Source organism: Lactuca virosa, chromosome 8, assembly GCF_052849685.1.
Source record: "Lactuca virosa cultivar CGN04683 chromosome 8, Lactuca_virosa_CGN04683_v6, whole genome shotgun sequence".
Lineage (NCBI taxonomy): Eukaryota > Viridiplantae > Streptophyta > Magnoliopsida > Asterales > Asteraceae > Lactuca > Lactuca virosa.
This window is the reverse complement of record NC_136433.1, coordinates 13,902,409-13,908,886: the sequence shown is the minus strand read 5'-3', so window position 1 is coordinate 13,908,886 and position 6,478 is coordinate 13,902,409.

The following is a 6,478-nucleotide window of genomic DNA, read 5'->3' as shown; positions in this document are numbered from 1 at the left end:
ATGATATGTATTGTATGCTTAGCCTTGATCTAGTGGACAATAACACGGTGTATGTGATTTTTTAGACTAATTTTCATGCAATTGTAACTTGGTTATGTCATTTATATTTATTTTTTTTCGTTTTGGTGATATGCAATAATTATTATTCATAACCATTCGAAAATTTGAGCATTTCCGGAAGGAAGAAGAAAATTCAGGTCTATGTTGGATGGCCTGATAGTTGATCTAGTCATTGATGTAGCAGTGAACTTTTGTTTTTCCATATTTCTAAATGGTCTAGTAGTTTCCCCCCTTCAACGCTACATGGTTATGTGACTTGATCTAGCAACGAATGTAGTGGCGAGCTACTGTTTGGCCAATTTAAGGAACTTATTGTCATTTTTACCTAGTTTATGGCCTTGTTTCTCCTTGGAACTTGCTTTCAAGATTTAGGGTTTCATTTTTTAATTGCTTGTAGGTGATTTGTAAACCTTATTTGATTGTTGATTAGTAACACAAGTTGTCTATTTCTCTTCGTGGATTACACCATTTCTTCCACGGTAGAACCACATTAACTACTCATATCAAAGGAGTTTAGTGGAGGAGGAAACGAAGCGAAATGGTGCGAGAAGTGTAAGAAGAAGAACTTCGAGAAATGTAGCGAGGAAGTGACCTACTACAAGTGTGAGAAGATCGGGCATTACGCCAATGAGTGCACCACCAGCAACAGGGTGTGCTATGAATGTCGTGAAGAAGGGCGTGTTGCTAAGGATTTCCCAAAGAAGAAAGAAGCGACAAGGCCCAACATTCCACCAAAACCAAAGGCAAAAGTGTTCCATATGATCCTTGACGAAGCAGATGGCAATGAAAGGGATCAGGAATAAGGATCTATGAAGTAGTCGTGTAGATAGTACCACGTGGTATAGCCTATTAGAGGCATAGTATAGGTTGAACTTGAACACCTATGTAATCGTTTCAAGGAATAATATAAAACCTTCGTTTTATTATCTGATGTGTCAATTTGTTATGTGATTTTCTTGTATGGTGACTTGGGTGAACTGCGAGACAATACTTGGGACGAGTATGAGTAGGTGTGAAAGGTAGTAGAGGCCTATACTACCACAATCATAGGACTCACACTTGGATCAGGGAAAGTCACAAGGTTACCAAGAAGCTAGTAATTGATTTTGTTTTATTCAAGTATGCCGTTACCATCGTTTCAGTAATGATTGGGAAGATGATTGTTATTCTGACCCTAGAGGCCATATCATATCGAGTCCGACTAAGATGAGTGTGTTACGTGGTTCAGAGAAGCAAGTTTGATGTAGCATCCAACTTAAGCTAGAAGTTTGAAATGAAAGATAATCAAAGCGATTGTGATCGTTGTTAAAGTAAGAAACTTGTAGCTAGAAATGCTACATGCTAAAAGGTGATTATATCACATTAGGACATGAAGGGGGGGGGGGGGTATATTCCATTATGGAATTTGACTCTAAGAGACCTGAGTCTAAACGTTGTCACACGATGATAGGTCATTAGAATATGACACGTCGGTCCATTGTAGTAGTTAGAGAACTTATCTTAAGTTCATTAAGAAAAAGAAAGAGTCTCCAATAAGTATTGAGTTTGTAACTCGAAGGTTACAACATAGTATGAAGAGCGGGTGCAAGATCGAGCACTGTATGTAGTAAGAAGTCCAAGAGTTAGATACTTATTCGAAGGAACAAAGAAGTTACGATTATTACCTAGGATGAAGAGATAACGTATGGAGTCATTATACTGCCCTGTTTCGTTGATGATTCCGGGACGTAATCATCCTAAGGGGGAGATAATTGTAACGCCCGCAAATTCGGGCTAGTCAATTTAGAGACAATAAGCATCAAAAATGAGTTTTTGATGGAAGATTATTTAGAAGTATTAATCTTAACCAAGTTATAGTATGTGTTACAAGGATTTCGTACATATAAAGAACGCCAAAATCCGAGTTATAACGAAGAAGTTATGACCCGTCGAAGTTTCGCGATGGAACCGGCACGGCACCGGGAAGCGTAAATAGTGAATTTACGATAGAGCGGTTTTTAGACTTAGTGATCTGACCGAAAGTCATAGAATATGTTAAACCGAGAGCGTCCATAAAAAGAACGCACAAATCTGACTTCGTATGAAGAAGTTATGATTTTTCGAAGTTTCGGCTTAGCGGGATACAACCCGGAGTTTGAATGTTAGATCGAGCGATTTTTAGCCAACACAACCTAAACGAGAATCAAAAATCTCATTAATAGTAGCGTAACAATAAAAAGATAGACGAGAACGGACGTCGGATGAAGGAGTTATGGATTTTAATGGACCAACCCTGTCCCGACCTATTAAAAATATAACTTTTAAAATAAAGTCAAAATTAGTCGATGGAGTCTAAATGAAAGTTCTAGAGTACGTTCCCGCCTACGCGTGGATATAAAGAACGTCAAAAACGGAGCTCGTATGCGAAAGTTATGATTTTTAGAAGTCGGAAAGTAAATTTGCGAGACCTGTTGCGAAGATGGTGACATGTCGAACCACAGCCGTTCGATGATGGTCTCAGAACTCGCTTCGTATGAAGACACGTCGCATCTTGGTACGCCCAACGTCTGATCTCGGAATGCGCCGCGTATGCCTTACCCTTCCTCGGTCCAGCTTTGCCCACGTCGCACCATCGAAACCCTGCCACGTACCTCGTACGAAGCCAACTGGTGTCCCTATCCGAACTACGCCCGGCATAGTGATGCTGTACACCCAACGTACAACCGAAGGCTCGCGCCTATAAATAGGCTGCGAGGGCTGCCGAAGAAATCACACATTTTCCAATTCTCTCTCTAACTTCTTTCTCTCTCTAAGATCCTTAACCCCCCAAGCCTAGGTAAACCCCCTAGCACCCGAAGGAAGCCCCGAGGCTCCCGGAGTCTCGAGAAAAAGGGTCTTTCGGTTCAGAAACGCTGCTCCAAGCGAAGCCCGGTTTTCGAGAAAACCCGCTATAAGTGAGCTACGCCTACGCTGTTTTTAATATAGATTCTAATTAATTATAGTAACATTATTAGGACCTTAAAATAATTATTTGGACTATTATTGTGAGTTATATAATAATGTTGCTTAACTCTTATATAATAGTAATAATGGCTAGACTATTAATTAGTCTCGGTAAATATTAGACTAAACCCTAGTGGTATTGATACTAGGTTTTGTCAAGGGAAAATTGTTTTGAGATAACAAAGTGTTGTCCGAGTACCGAGTCACCACCTTTTCAAGTGAGTGCATAGTTACTTTCATCTTACACATAGATATGAAGTATTTTATATAAAGTACGTGTTGTGTGTGCATATTATCTGTATACTTGTTATCTATGCTGGATGAACGATTTTATACATGTTTTAAACGATTTAAACTGTATATGTATTTTATATCTACAAAATAGGTCGGGTAAAACATGGGTAGATGTAATAGTTGTTGTGTGACAAAATAAAATAATGAGAGGCCTCGTTATAGATGTTATTGATGATCTAGTCATCTAACGAAGTATAGATGACGACTACGAACTATTCTAGACAGTCAAGTGGAACGTTAGCAGACTCACAACATGTAGGTGTTTATTCGAATTGTGTGCTCACCAGCAGTACTCCATCCCCCACATGGTTGCCTTATTTGACATGAATTGCTGAGGAACCCCCGAAGCATGTGTTGTCATCCCGATGAAAATCCTTAGGCTAGGTCCCTTGTGTTAGATGTTTTAGGGACGTAAAGTGAGGATAACGGGAACGGGTAATCAGGTTTGTTTGGTTGATGAAAATAATAAAATTATTTATTGTGGGTTGAAAATCCTATGTGCTCACCAGGCTCCCAAGCCTGACCCACTCAGTTTCTTGTATTGCAGGTAGTGACGCATGAGCATAGATGTTTGGATGAGAGATAGGGGATTATAGGCCTGTAAATACGAAATAATGTAGTATGGCTTATGTTGTACTGTTTATGCTTTTGATCTGTATCGAACATGACATCCCGAGTCTTTTAATGAAATACATTTCTACGGAAATGCTTTGATAAATTTTTATCATATTTTGTTTTGGGAACAAATTCCGCAACACATTTCTTTAAAAGATACTCTGATTTTCAAAATAAAACACAAACAAATCGATCTTTTCTGGCCGTGAAAATGGGGATGTCAGAGTTGGTATCAGAGCATTTGTTTAAGCGAACTAGGAATTTGTAGGATTTCTAGACTTAAACTTAGAATGCTAAGAGATGATTGTGAGATGTGAGCACTAGCTGATTTTAGGAATTATGTCTAAAATGCTTTTATGTGCTAACTGCTTTGTGCCTGATATGTTGTTATTTGTTCGGATCTATGGTCTGTTGCCGACTGGATCTGGAAACCTTATGTGTTTAGGATTCTAAACGTACGACTACGATATTAGAAGTAACATGTAAACGTTTCAGAGGGATAAGGATGATTTAAACGTCTATTCTAAGTAAAGATCTAAATTCACCCTATTCGGTGTAAAGATCAAAATGGCGAGAACCCGCAGTGGAGACGGGAATGTCCCAGTTGTTATGGTTTATTAATATATTATATGAATAACATATTAAAGGAGAAATCATATAGTTTACTTAATATTAGACAATAATTAATTAAGAATTAATTCTATGGCTAAATGACATTAATTAAATAAAGGGGACTTAAACTGTCAAATGTGTGATAGTTGAGTATCGGGCTGAGAAGGCTCATGGAACTAGGCTTGGACGAAATTAGGGATGTGTCCATCCTAATTTCAGCCAAAAGGCCCTATTCCAGAAGCTTCCTAGGATTGCTTAAGGCCTAAGCTATCCATTAGGGTTTTGACTGAAACCCTAGCAGCACAAGTACAAATAGGACCCCAAGGCATCCAATTTTCGGCCACTGGAACCCTAGGAGTCTTCATAGCTGAAATTGTGCCTCCCCCCTCTCTCTCAATTAGCATCCTCTTGCTTGTGGTGTTTGTAAGCCATTAGAGGAGTGACACTTGTGACTCTATGCTCCAAGGACAAGAAGATTCAAGCTTTGAAGAAGAGGTAATCATCTAGATCTGATTTCTTGTATCAATTTCGAAAGATATACACTAGATCTAGGGTTTGTATGTCTTGGATGAATTGCATGTCCAATAGAGAAACCTAGATCCAAGCATTAGGGTTTGCATGAGCACATAGGATGTTCTTTTGGCTAAAACCCATCAGTGGTATCATAGCCTTGATTGGCTTCTATTGTATTTGATGCTTTGTGTTTCATTAATGCTTGAAAATCGATTTTTTGGGTCTTCTGCATGACAAACTCGGCGAGTCCCAATGTGGGCTCGACGAGTAGGATGAACTCGACGAGTCCATAAGGGGACTCGGCGAGTCGGGTCGTCAGACAGAGGGATTTTCGGAATTTCTTGATGTTTTGCTAAAGGATAATTACCAAAATCATTTTTGACTAATAAAATCCGAATTTTATTGTTGTTATATGTTTATCCTTACCAAAACAAAAGATAATTACCATTTATTTGAATAATAAATTCCTTATGTGATAAAATTTGATTATTTGATTATTTGAAAAATTATCTTGTGATTAAAATAGAATAGATCATATTTAGATAATCATTAAATTAAATGTTTAATTTAAATTATTTGCTATTTGATCCTATGTGTTTTGAAAAAGTTCAAAACTTGCCCTCATGTTTTGAAATTAAATTTTTTTATTAAAAGTTTAATTTGAACTATTTAAATTTCAACCCCTAGAATTTTACAAGTTTAAAATTCAACCATATACTTTATAATATTATAAGATTAATATATAAAATGACCGTTTAATGGGTGTCCACTCTCACCCACCGCTTCCTTGTTTGGTGGAGGGTCGTTAGCCGAACGAGCATGATAGGGCAACTCTTTCCTCATTAAAAGTATAATGAATCTATAAAAGTAACTAAATGTTTTTTTACAAAATTCCCAATCTTAGTTACTTTAGGCAAAAGTGAATTGATGCAATTCCATGAAATTACACTTTGTACCCTTGCTAAGATGTTAGTGGAGCATGTGTAGTTAACCGACACACTAATTGGGTTCTAAACAAAGGTGGCAAAGGGTGACTCATTGTTTGTCATAGTTCGATGGAGCGTGTGTGGTTAACCGGAACATCGAATAGGTGACTGTAACAATGAGGGCACCATGTACATTTGCATGGTTATTCACACCCGCTTTGTGATCCTGGGCATCCCAATCACAAACTTGAGGGGCATATCGAGATTTAAACATGTCATTGAAAAGTTCAATGAATCTCAAAATATCTAGGAGTTTTCTATACATTTAAAACTTAATCACTTTTTTCGTTTTTCAAGGTGGAAAATTAGTGAATCCTCATTCACTTACCTTCGAATTATTTACTTGTTAGATTACGACCTCCCTCTTCTAACTTGTAAATAATGTTTTTGGATCCTAGCCCTAATTTTTCATTTGG